At 41.6% G+C, this 12,256-nt stretch overlaps 1 protein-coding gene across 1 annotated transcript in view; it reads right to left on the bottom strand.

Moving 5' to 3' along the window:
• LOC116326758 (teashirt homolog 1) overlaps positions 1 to 273 on the bottom strand; it is a 39,730-nt gene extending 39,457 nt beyond the window's left edge. Inside the window, exon 1 of the mRNA XM_039619339.1 lies at positions 206 to 273. The gene's annotated coding sequence lies outside the window, so the exon portion shown is untranslated. The remainder of the gene's footprint in view (positions 1 to 205) is intronic.
• Positions 274 to 12,256: the final 11,983 nt, after the last annotated feature.

Genomic DNA, 12,256 nt, shown 5'->3' with positions numbered 1-12,256 from the left:
CAATAAAACCCAAAGATAAAACTTTAGTGTTTCTTTCAACTTTGAAAACCTTATTGAGCTTAAAAAAAAAAAAGTTTTCATAGTCCCAACTTCAGCAGTATACGGTTAGACCACTCCAAAAGCAGGAAATGGACAAGAGATGCATTTAACAGTGCGTGTTGGATTACTGCACTGTGTGTCATTTTAAACAAACACCTGTTCCTACCTGGCAGGGAGGGCTGTAGTCTTCATGCACCGTGAACACGTTATTTCCTCATCCAGGTGGCTACTCAAAATATAACCCAGTGTGAAATACGTTACAGGTGTGACCCCAGCATGCAAAGCTGCTACCTTCACCAGACGGTGCAGGAAATCAGAAACACACCAGGCCAAGGCAGTTCTGAATCCGTAGTGGAGCAAGTCAGAACACCTCTCAAAGTCACTCACACGTACGCCACAGCCTGTGTCAACAAGAGACACCGTAGGTATGTTTGTAGCTTTGAGTCAGGCCCGTAATGTCTTACGTACACAGTTATTTTTAATTTTCCCAGTAACTGTTAGGTTTTTTTTAAAACTATTTTTAGCTGCTTAAAAATATGTGTGCATGTTAATCATTGTTTTTGTTACTGTTGGAGGGGGATGACTCACGCTAGTCGTTGCTTGCCATTTTTTCGTGTAGCTTCCTCTTACAAATTTAGGTTAAAAATTATTTACTTAAATCACAGATGTGACGTTTTTGCACTCATTTATGTTTTCAGTATTTAAAGCATCACATCTGTGATCTAAAGCCTCTCGGGTCAGAATAAAAAATTTTTTTTACCCATGACGGTTAAACTTTGATTGCACAATTTAAAAAAAATGTTCTTTAAAGAATTTTTTTTTTTTTTATGGACAGTAATTAAAGCAGAAATGGAAGTACTGGGAATTGCATAGGCGTAAGTGACCAACAGAACAAACACACTTTAAATGACTGCCAGTCACCTCTTAACACCACTGCTTGCTCAGGAGTTAAAATGAAAAAAGAAAAGCAAGCTCATACATGCCGCCCACACAAAAGGTGAGAGGAGTGATGATGCAGGTGGGTGCGTAGACGAGTTTAGCATGCGTCAGTACTCCTGTGCATCCATGTTGGACTGTGAGGAGAAGGAGGAGGCCGGGTGTAGCATCTCTTCAATTAACAGGAGAGGCCCTGTCTCGCCGTCCTCCGGGGCCTACCTGTACCTCCGCTGATTAGTGAGCAGTCACAGCCCCAATTAGAGAACACAGGAACCTGGAGAGACAACACTCTTTATTTAATTGGATTGTGTTGCAGTCCTAGGCTGCTAACTGGCATCGTATTGAAGCAACCTGGAACTGCAGAGTGTAAACAAGACATTAAAGATGGTGAAGGTCTTCTAGAAAAGTATTCGCGGACTGCTGTGAGGTGGTGAAAGAAAGGAGAAAAAATCAAGAAATTAGAAATCATGCTAAGTGTCTCTCTCATTTTAGTTAAGGATTATTTTGTTGCTGCTTCTCAGAAGGGATCATTAACACACAAACTTAAATAGGTGATGTACATGGAAGCAATGAAGGGTAAAGTACATTTTCCCTTTAATGTGAATGTGGATGACTTAAATGTAATGCACTGATTATCGTAAGTATTATCAAACTGATTGCATAGGAAATTATAACACTGGAAAAAGTTAAATGTGTTGCCTCCATTGAATCGCCATCTTTTACCAGGAATTTAACTTGCGTGCTAGTTACTATGTAGCATTTCAGATGGCATAACATTGTAATTTTATTTTACATTTACTACAACAGTTTAAGGAGAAAGCATTCAGAAATAAAAAGTTGAATCCATGAAAATTAAGCACACTGAGGGCTATTTTTGCTACTACAGTCATATTTACTCTGGTGTGACTTTTAAAAGTTGACTGCTTTAAGCTAATGGCAGAAAAACAAATATAGTCTTTAGTGTATAACACTGCGCGCTCAGTCTGCTTATGTTATATTTCCTCGTTATTTGTGCTTTAGTTTCACTTTGATGCAGCAATTATGGAGTAATTGTCACTCGTGACCATGGTGGCCACAAGCTCAGCAAAGTTAAATGTACTCTACGTTTGAAATAAAAATGTTCAGTCGTTGCTTCTTTTTTCCACCTTTACGTTAATTAGTGGTGATCACAACTTTTTTGTAGCTCTCAAGTCCACTTTAATTTGCCATCCAAGAAAACAGCGCGGGGCTGGATTTTATTGTTGTACGCTGACATTCAGGGTAGGAAAATTCTCAAAGGTCTCCCTCTTGTTCCTTTTTTTTCCCTGCTAAATCCTCTTTTTTTCACAGTTTCTTCTTGCTGGAATACGTGGCACATAACAAAGACATCACCCTCTTTAGTGTGGGATGGTAGTCTACCTCCAGGCACCTAAGGGACACTGGCTGGCTGCTCGGTGCTGCCAGGATCTAGACAGTCCAGTTTCTTTCTCTGCAAGTCAGTCAGACCCTCTCAACTCCCCAACTCCCTGAGCCCCCATCACTCCTACCTCCGCCTAATTACCAAACCTAAAACCCCACTCAACTAATTAGCCACAGCAGACCCAGGAACTGTGAGTAAAGGTAAAGAGATGGCTTCATTCAAGTGTGTGTGTGTGTGTGTGATGGGGGGGTGTGTGTTAAAGAGAGGGAGAGTGAAAAGAAAAGACAAGAGGAAAGGGAAATGGAATATTCAAGTCTCCTTTAGCGAGCACGTCTCTACAGCCAATTAAAGTCATTTATTTTAACTCTTTGCAAAACCTGTGAGTTGTGCATGACAGCATGACAGGGGGGTTGTGTTTGTGGCTGTGCGCATGTGTCTCAGGATATGTAGCCATGCACGCGTCCGCGCCTACCCTCGCACACAGACCCACAAGCGTCCACACGCGTCTCAGTATGGCTGGCAGTCTGTCGGCTTCTCTGTCTATCAGCGGAGGGAGAGCTCAGTGGGACATAAATTACAATATGCAGCAGAACCACTTGTGTAAGTCTCAATGAAGGGGAGGAATAACTTTCTTAATCAAGTTCCCGTGATTAATTGTAATAAAGGTGTCATCCGTAAATGTGTCCTCCTGATTGAGTAATTCGGGGCCGGAGACAGTAAGCACATCCCTGGTGATTGGGGGGGTTGGACAAAGTGTGGAGGAGGGAGAGAGGGAAGGTTTGTGGAGGACATAGTGAGACACAAATAGCTCCTGGGCACACTGGCAGCCTTCGCACAACTGACAGTTATGAAATACAATTATCAGTGTGATCTGCTTAAGAATTCATCAGCAGCTTCACCGGCCAATAAAGACGTTCAGAGACAGAGAGAGAGAGCAAGGGAGGAGCAGTGACACAAGAGGAGAGAAGGCCCCACTGATTAAATGAGGTTTTTATTTTGTCCAACAGATTGTTCACATTATGTTACACTATTGTGAAAGGATTATCTGCAGTCTTCTTCCCGCTCTAAGAATTCCCCATTTTGTACCATATTATCCATTTAACCTCTGTTCCAAACAACTGCATTTAATAAGGATAATCTTTTTTGTGTATGGTCACTATGATTCAGTGGTTTCCATGCCAAAAACCCTCCCTGAAAAAATAAATAAAAAAATAAGCATATGGGTTTTAGATGATAAATGAGGTGACATTTTAACTGTGGCCTGTTAATACTGCACAATGTCTTCTAATGACCAAAAGTTACACTTGGCATATATCAGCTGAGGAGTTCAAACAAAAAATCCTGTTCATTTGAATTGTGAAATGAAAGGGACTTTTTTATATATCCTAGAATGAAATGAACAAACAAAAGTCTGCTGAGAAAAAAAAACTACGAATTCTTTCTTTTCTGTACTTTTTCAATAATCACTGAGATTCTGATCTTTGATTTGGGAACTGCTGGTTTATGTTTCAATAGCTAGAAACATATAACTTTATGTCAAAGATACTGTGTAATACCATACAAAAATAAGTGCACCTGAAAGGTTTAGATTCTTGTAAATCACCCAATATTATATATTCCACAGCACTCAAAAGAATCACCTTGAAGTCTCTTTAGTGATGAGAATAAAGCTTTTGCTACAGTTGAGGTAGTACAAGAAAGTGAAAAGGTTCTAAGAATCAGGACATAATCAATATAATATATAGTAAAAAATAATCTTAGCAGGTCTTAAAATGAGGTAAATACAAACTCCGATTAACTATAAAAAATTATATTGCAGAATTCTTTATTTAACATAAAATAAGCCAAAAGGCAGAAGCAGTTTGTTAAAAAAAATAAGTGAAAACTTCAAGTAGCAGCCAGGTGGTGATAACCAAATACTTGATTAACTGATTGTTAGAAAGTGTGAGTACCTCCATAAGAGTAGAAGTTTTGGTAGTTTGCTAGTCTGGAGCATTCAGGTGTGTTAACGTAATACCAAGGAAGAAATACATCAGCAATGATGTTAGAGAACTAATCGTTGCAGCCCAGCAGTTCATGAAGGGTTATAAGGCCATTTTCAAACATGTTGAAGTTCATCATTCTTCAGTAAAAAAACATTTTTTTACAAGAGCAAAACATTCGAGACACTTGCCAATCTTCCAAGCAAATTCACCCCAAGGTCAGACTGTGCAATGAGAAACTGCAAAAAACCCAAGAGCAACACCTCTGACTCTAAAGACCTCAGTCAGCAAATGCAAAAGTTCATGTTAGTGGAATTAGAAAAAGACTGAAAAAGTAAGGCTTGCTTGGAAAGGTTGAGGAAAGCAAAAGCTTTTTTATCTCTAAAAAAAGGAAGATGGTAGCACAGCTAAGTTATACTAATAACCCACAAGATATGTTAGACAATGCCCTTTGGACAAATGAGACAAAAGAGGAGATGTTTGGCCATAATTTACAACCAAACACAACATATCAGCATAAACACCTCGTACCAACTGTCCAGCACGGTGGTGGTGGAGTGATGATTTGGGCTTAAACTTAAGCACCAATTCTCAAAGCGTTACAGCATGCAGCAAAAGGGGCAAAGAGTTAACGCCCACCAGTACAGGAAGAAACTGGTAGAAATAGAGACAGGCCACAAAGAGCTAAAACGACAGGACTATAAATACACAAAAACCAAACTCACTAATAGAACACAGCGAAAATAACCAGGGTGTGGAAAACAGACAAAGACAGAAAATACAACAAAAAAAAGACAGAAGAGAAGTGATTAAAAAACAAAACGGGAATCGGTTAACACAAAAACACAGAACAAGAAAACACAGGACACCCAGTGTAAAGGTAAACACCGTGAAACATGATGGAAGAGAGCTGCAAAATGAAAACAAGATCCAGACCCATAATGAAAACCCCAAACCATGACAGCCTCCTGCAAAACATGGCACAGACTCCACACACAGAGCCCTTATCTCAAAATCGTCTGTGTGTAGTTACATGAAGAGACTTTGAGATATGCTAAATCCACATAAGAGCTGTTGCAAGTTCTCCCACAGGATTCCAGCAACGTACCTGCCAAAAGCCTCCAAAAACTACCAGGTAGAATCATTTAAAAGGCAGAAACATTGAACTGATTTAGATGATTTCCATTTACTGCACTTTGTAAGGTTCAATTCACGTACCTATATATATATGCTAAAATGTTTATATCATAAACTAGACATGCACAAATATTTTACACAAAGCTTTGCCTGAACTGAACATTTTCGCCTAAATAAAGAGTACCGAGTTGGACAACCAAAGGCTTTTAGATCAAGCATGGTAACCAAGGTAACTTTTGACAAATGATAATTGTGTGCTAGTGGTCAAGTTCAAGAGCAACTCAAGAAAAGCACACATTTTTAACAATGATGATTTAATACAAAAAAAAATATCGGAACCGTTTTAATTTATAACCATCATAACAGTGTAATAAAACATTATTCGAACACACTGTGCATAAAAGATCAAAACAAGCACTAATGTTTCTATTTGACAGATAAAATCACACTCAGTAACATTCATCATGTCTTTCTGCCTACATTGACCCTTCGGGGCATCTTTTGTGGCCTCAGGAGGGGAGTGAGGGTCCCTTGCTGGGTCTGTTCAGATGTAGATATACATTCAGGTGAAAGGCAAGGGCACTATTCACCACCGCAGGATTAATGGCAACATCGTCACCAGGCTGACCAGCCCCACATTTCTATTGGCTGGATAAAGAGGAAAAGTAAAGATGGCGGTGGGAACAAGGGGAAATATGAACACCCTGTCGGTGTGATGACGGACAGGTCCTCAGCCCAGCTCCCCCAGGTCCCTCCCCGTCCTCATTCTTTACTGGCCTGAGTTGGCTAGTGAGGCAGCATCTCTGCGGCCAAGGACACAAGGGTGTCAGTGATGCGTCTGGGTAACATCGTTCATCAGGGCGCATCGGTAATGGGTAGCTCTCTGTGACAGTGGTCATCAGGACACAAAAGCAAAAGGGCCTATAAACATCACATGACAGATGGCTGGGAGGACAGCTTTGGACAGGGAGGGAGGGATGGAGAGCGAGAGATAAAGTGAGCTAGAGGTAGAAGGACAGAGCTGGAAGAGAGATCTCAGGCTGGATTGTTAAGTCTTAGGAAAAGTCTCAAGTGCTGGATGGTTTATGAATGCCCATGTTCAATGTCAGCTGTGAAGGGAAAAACTAGAAACCACCGGGGAAATGCTTCGCAGCTGACGTCCCACAAAAAGCCCTCAAATGAGCAAAGTCGGTGCAAAAAAGCCCAGTGAAATAGTTGATATGCAGAAATGAATGCAAATTATTTTGTCTCATTGCAGTGAAAACACCAGTTTTTAACATTTGTAATACATCTGAAATGCTGTTCTGCTGTTTTTTTATGCAAAGTTTAATTTTTAAGAGTTTGTATTTTCCTTTCTTTTCTTTTTTTTAATCTCCTGGTTAGTTAAACTGCATTTCAGTTGTGACTTTGACCAATTAGTGCAGTGAAACACCTTCAGCATGGTGGGTGCGGTCTAAGAAAACAGATAAGCAGCAGTCCGATATGAAAGCTGTGCATGCTTAAAAGCCCAACAGTGAAAGAAATTTAAAAAACTGTGCTTGGAAAGTAAGAATGAGACATTCAGGCCGATGCAAGAAGACTTCACCAAAAGGACGTTTAGCACAGTTTTCACTTTGAAAAGTTTGACAGATAAGCGCCTCCCACTGGAGGAGATGCTGAAGGAGGAGGATGTTTTTCAAGAAATTACAGTCTTAAGCAGTCTGAAGCGGAGTGAAAGTTAAGGAATAATTATGGAGGTGATAGCAATGACAGAAAGCGAGAAACAGGTTGTGTGAAAATGAGGTGAGGCGAAGGTGTCGAGGGCTGTCACAGAACTGACTGCAGAACCTGTTGTAGGTCCCTGTAGAGGGAAGGCAATTGTTGTGTTAGCAACACCTTTGTCACCTCAGGATGTATACTTTGTCTCTGCGTGTTTACAGGGACATCAAATCCCAAATGTGAAGTATCGTCTTCAAAACAGAGGGAAGTGCAGCTCTCTGCCCTCCATAGCGACGCCGCGGGCCATGCTACGTCTTTTTCTTTGTTTTGTGGAAACAGGCTTGCCCGTCCATTAATCGTCATCCATCCATCCTGCGCACCTGTATATAAAAGGGAAATTAGAATATCCATCACTTGAGCGAAACGTCACCGTGATTGATGGGTTAGTCACAGGATCCCCTCCGTTTCCTCCTCAAGTCTGTGTTTCAGCAGTGAGAAGTGAACATTATCTAGCGCCATGATCAGATTTAGTCCACACATTTCCATCTAGGAGAGCATTTTTGAGCGGATGATACACAATCCACGCGAGGAGGCAGCCAGCAGAAGGTTTATGGAAATCTAATATCATAAGGCTTTTTGGTTTGTTAGACTTGTTATTCGTGGAGTGGGCTGGTGACACTTTTGATGTAACAGTATAAGACAATGTAACGAGGCAGAATCTCATTTTGTTGAAGTGTTTCTGTCAAACTATGGTCTGAAGGATGATGGGGAAAATCTGTGCAAACAGGTTTTGAGTGGGGTGTGCTAAGACTAAAATACCAACTGTTCTCAGAGAGAAGCCTTTGGTAAATAACAGGAAACATCCTCTGAGAAGGCGATATGAATGCCAGGGAGTGTGGAATCCATATTTGCCTTTTTTTTTGTAAAAATGTTAAGTAAAAAGCAAATGGTTAAAAAAAAGCATAAATAGATGGGGCAAACAGATGATGGGAATGTAACTTGGAACTGCTTCTTGTCATAATCATCTGCTGTCAATCCAGAAACATGGGTGTTTAAAAATCCATCTCGGTCAAGTTTATGTCTCCTTCTTTGTCTGATTCCCCCCTGTTTGTGTGTGTGTGTGTGTGTGCTTTGACGAGGTGGAGACAGGAGCCCTAACGCTGCAGGATGGAGAAAGGTGAACAGGAAACAGAAGGTGCCCATGGAGGAGGTATATGACATCTGTCAGGATCCAGGGTGGGCGGGGGATTCAGCGCCCCCCTTCTGCCGGCCGAGGGTCACCCATCGCACTGCAGTCGCTGAAGTTGTCACGACACCGTGACACTTCCTTGGCAATGGTGGCTGAGAGCCGGACAGCCCTCGGACGTTCAAGACACACACATATTTTTGAGTAAATTTGTCTGAGGGGAGTGGGGGGCATTTTGTATGAGCTGTTTGTTCCTTCTCTGTACAGAAATGTCAGCGTCTTGCTTGTTGTTTCCTCTTTCTTTTTTCCCCCCCTTCCCCTCTCTCTTCAGGGTCCTGGATAGAGGAAGGTCAGCTGACATGGCAAGGTCGACAAACAAACAAACAGAAGAAATTAAAATGGAGAAAAACAGGGCAGATGAAATGTGGCGGTGTTTTTTTTTTGTTTGTGTTTTTTTATCTGTGTGAGGGCTGATGGCTTGTAGCAGCCATTACTCTCTGTTGTGTCCTCTGCCCCCCATTGGTTGCAACAACACCGCCTGGCACTGCTGCCAGTGTCACGTCATCTCATACTTCTGCTTAACTACACGGACAACAAGGGCCACTTCACACCAGGATCAGTTTACTATTTCTCAGGCAGCCGTGTTTGCTCAAGGTGGCAAAGGTCATTCACAGTGGATTTGATAAAAATAATTTTCCTCAGCCAGCATGAGTTCAAATTAGATTTTATCCCTTTTTTTTCTCCTCGCCCTCTCTCTATATGAAGGGGAAAACAAAGGAAGTATACCCGCAAAAGTCCACTCAAACACTTCACAGTAGCCTGGACCCAGACCTCTAGCTCGCTGCCAAATATCTGATTTCTTCATGAAATGGCAATTCAGTCTGATTATCTCATCAGGCTAATTGGAGCATCTTAATGTTCTGTCTAAACTGATGATGTCTGGCTACCCTCGCTTTTACAGCATTTATCACACAAACCAAATGACAATACGTTGACCTCATGATTAGCTCGGCTAGTCCACAAACAGACAGTTTATAAAGAGAGATTTGTTTGTTTGGTTGAAAATCATTTTAGAGTGAAAGATGAGAAATGTGGATAAATTATAACTCTGAACTGATCTTAAAGTCCTAAATTCATTCACATTTAATCTATAGAGTGCAGGAAACTGTGCTGTAGGTACATTTTAGGACAGTTTTAAACCACAAACAATTTTATAGCCCTCTTGAGTGGCAGTCTTGTGAAAAGATGAAGGAATGTTGTTATAGATCATGATTTGAAAGTAAAGCCTTGCCTAGAATTGTTTTTTACCAGCTATTGTGCAGAGTGCAAAGCACAAAGTCGAGCGAATTCAGACTCAAGTGCAAGCATGAAAGTTTTTCTGGTGCTAAATTAATTTCCAACTCGGGCTTACAGATGAAAAAGAATGATGCCGTCATTTAGGCTTCACCGCGTGGAGCCGGCTCAGGCTGCTGCAGGTGAAGCCTGGGCCTCACCCTCGCAGATCTGTATGCAGAGTGTGCCTTTAAAAAAAAAACATGTTTCTTTTGTTTATTCTTTGCGTTGTCTTTTCCTTTCTGTGTGGAGTTTTGACATCGGAGATGACAGGTGTCTGTGGAGTGGAGGAGGAGGAGGAGGAGGAGATGCTGGTAAGAAAACAATCTTTGACTGCCTGTGGGTGAAGGCAGACTCCTCTAGGCAAAGCGGCCTTCAGCGTTTAGCTGGGGGCGCAGTATCAAAATCACAGCCACTGCTGTACCCCTAAGGCGCTAATCTCAGCCAGTTACCGTCAAGTGCTGCTTCTTCTTTATATAATCCTTCATTCCCCCCCTTCCCTCGGCTCTCTCCATCTCCGCCATTCCTCCGTTTTCCCAGACCCAATCCGCAGAGATGTGAGGATAAATGACAGTTTGAGAAGGTGCAGGGGAAGCCAGGCATCTTGAATCCAACATTGTTTCTTTGCTTACCAGTGTTAAATCCAAACTGCGCCGCTTTCAGAAAAACGGTTTGCTGGAATTGTAATATCATAATTAGCACGGCTTCTGCGCTTATCTCCACTAAACTAGGCGTCTCACCAGATGCCGAGGAGACCTCAGCCGTCATTCAGCCGCCTAGATGGAAAAGGGTTGTTGTTTGATCACTGGATGACTGCTAATTTAATAAGTGTTAACTATGGTGCGGCCAAGCGAGCGGGAGGAAAAAAAAAAAAGAGAAAAAAGGGAGGGAAAATGTTGAAGTAAAAAGCATTAAGATTAACTGATGACATGTTCAACTGTGCGCATAATATGAGGCTTAGTTAAGTACGCGCATGCTGTTTGTCAATTATTTAAAACCCCAGGAAATTAAGTCCAGGTAATCTCATAAGGTGTAAATAACATTCTTTTTCATGGCAGCTTAATTGAATTCATTTGACACTGTTTAGAAATAACAGAATTAGATTTGCTTTCACATGAAACCAAAGACTGTCACAGGGAGCTCTTTGTAAAGTTGAATAGAATTGGAATTAAAGTTTAGTATTTCAAACACATCTGGAGGGATCAGATATGAGAATAATTGAAATAACAGAGGATTACTCGTGCTCCCTGCCTTTTGCAACAGAAACCAGTGCGGACTACAGTAATGTTTGCAGCACGTCAGAGGTCAGAACTGACCTGTTATCTGTGCGAGAGCATCACATAAATGCCCCCAAATGCAAAACATTTGGCATTAAAAAGGATCTCGACCCTCTGCTGACTTGTAAATGGGGAATAAATTCAATTTCTACTCTCACTTCAAAACATTTTCTGTGATTATTTTAATCTTCAGTGTTTCACGTGGAAAGTAACTTTAGTTTTCGTACATTTATTTGTTTGCCACTGCCGGTTATTCCACTGCAGGCCCCCACTATATTAAAGCATAAGCTGAAGACCTAAAAAAGATAAGTAAATGTGTTGCTGGTGAGGAATGAAGCAAAGATGTTTGACAGCGGGTTGTAAAGACCAGGCAAGCCATGCAGACACAGAGACAGTGGCCTCAGGCATTTCTGATTTGGCCTTACTAGTGGGATGGCATGGCTTGACGCTGTTTAAACACACACACACGCGCGCGGACAAACACACACACGAAGAGTTTTGATGCAGACTGTAGGTGAAGGCCAGTGTATGTCTGTCTTGTCTTGTGAGTGAGCGGGGCCGGAGATGGAAGCTGGGTAGACAGATTGGAGGGACGCAGGAGAAGAGGGGAAATGGAGGGATTAGATGAAACCTTTCAGTGCGTGTCATCATCCCTGACATTCTGTAGGGCTTGACCTTAACAGAGCAACATTGTGTCAGAGACAGGGTCTCATCACAGCCCACACACACACACACACACATATGCGCACAGAAAACTCAGAGATCCCGACAGCCCGGACATCAACACCCAACATATTTTCAACCTGGGAATAAAAACAGATAAGTCAGGTGATCCTAAAAGTCAAGTATCAACAACTGAGGAACTATCATGTATCTCTGATATGATGCTCTGTGATGACCTATTTACTGATTAGTGAGTGATTACACTTGTTTTGTGCAATTTAAGAAAACGTGATGAAAGAGTTTTCGTGGATGTGTTGCTTTCCCAAATTTGCACACTGTTGGTAGCGTGCTTTCCTTTCAAACTTCATTTATTTATTGCCTGGTATTTCTGGTCCGGTTGGTGTTCACATCAGCTTTTGAAATCAACAGTAAAAAGAAGAAAAGCAGACACAAGGACTGACAGGTGACTCGTTTTTTGACGACTATCACTCATCATCGTTGCCGCATCCCACGGGGAAATCAAGTTTCTTTGATAGGCACCAGGAAGTGCAGCTCTGCTACTGATCCTTACATGTACAGCAGATTTACATTCTCCGGCATCACAAGG

The sequence above is a fragment of the Oreochromis aureus genome, linkage group 11 (assembly GCF_013358895.1).
Source record: "Oreochromis aureus strain Israel breed Guangdong linkage group 11, ZZ_aureus, whole genome shotgun sequence".
In the NCBI taxonomy this organism is placed as follows: Eukaryota; Metazoa; Chordata; class Actinopteri; order Cichliformes; family Cichlidae; genus Oreochromis; species Oreochromis aureus.
Note: the sequence above shows the minus strand (reverse complement) of the source record. Positions and strands in the feature narration are given on the sequence as shown.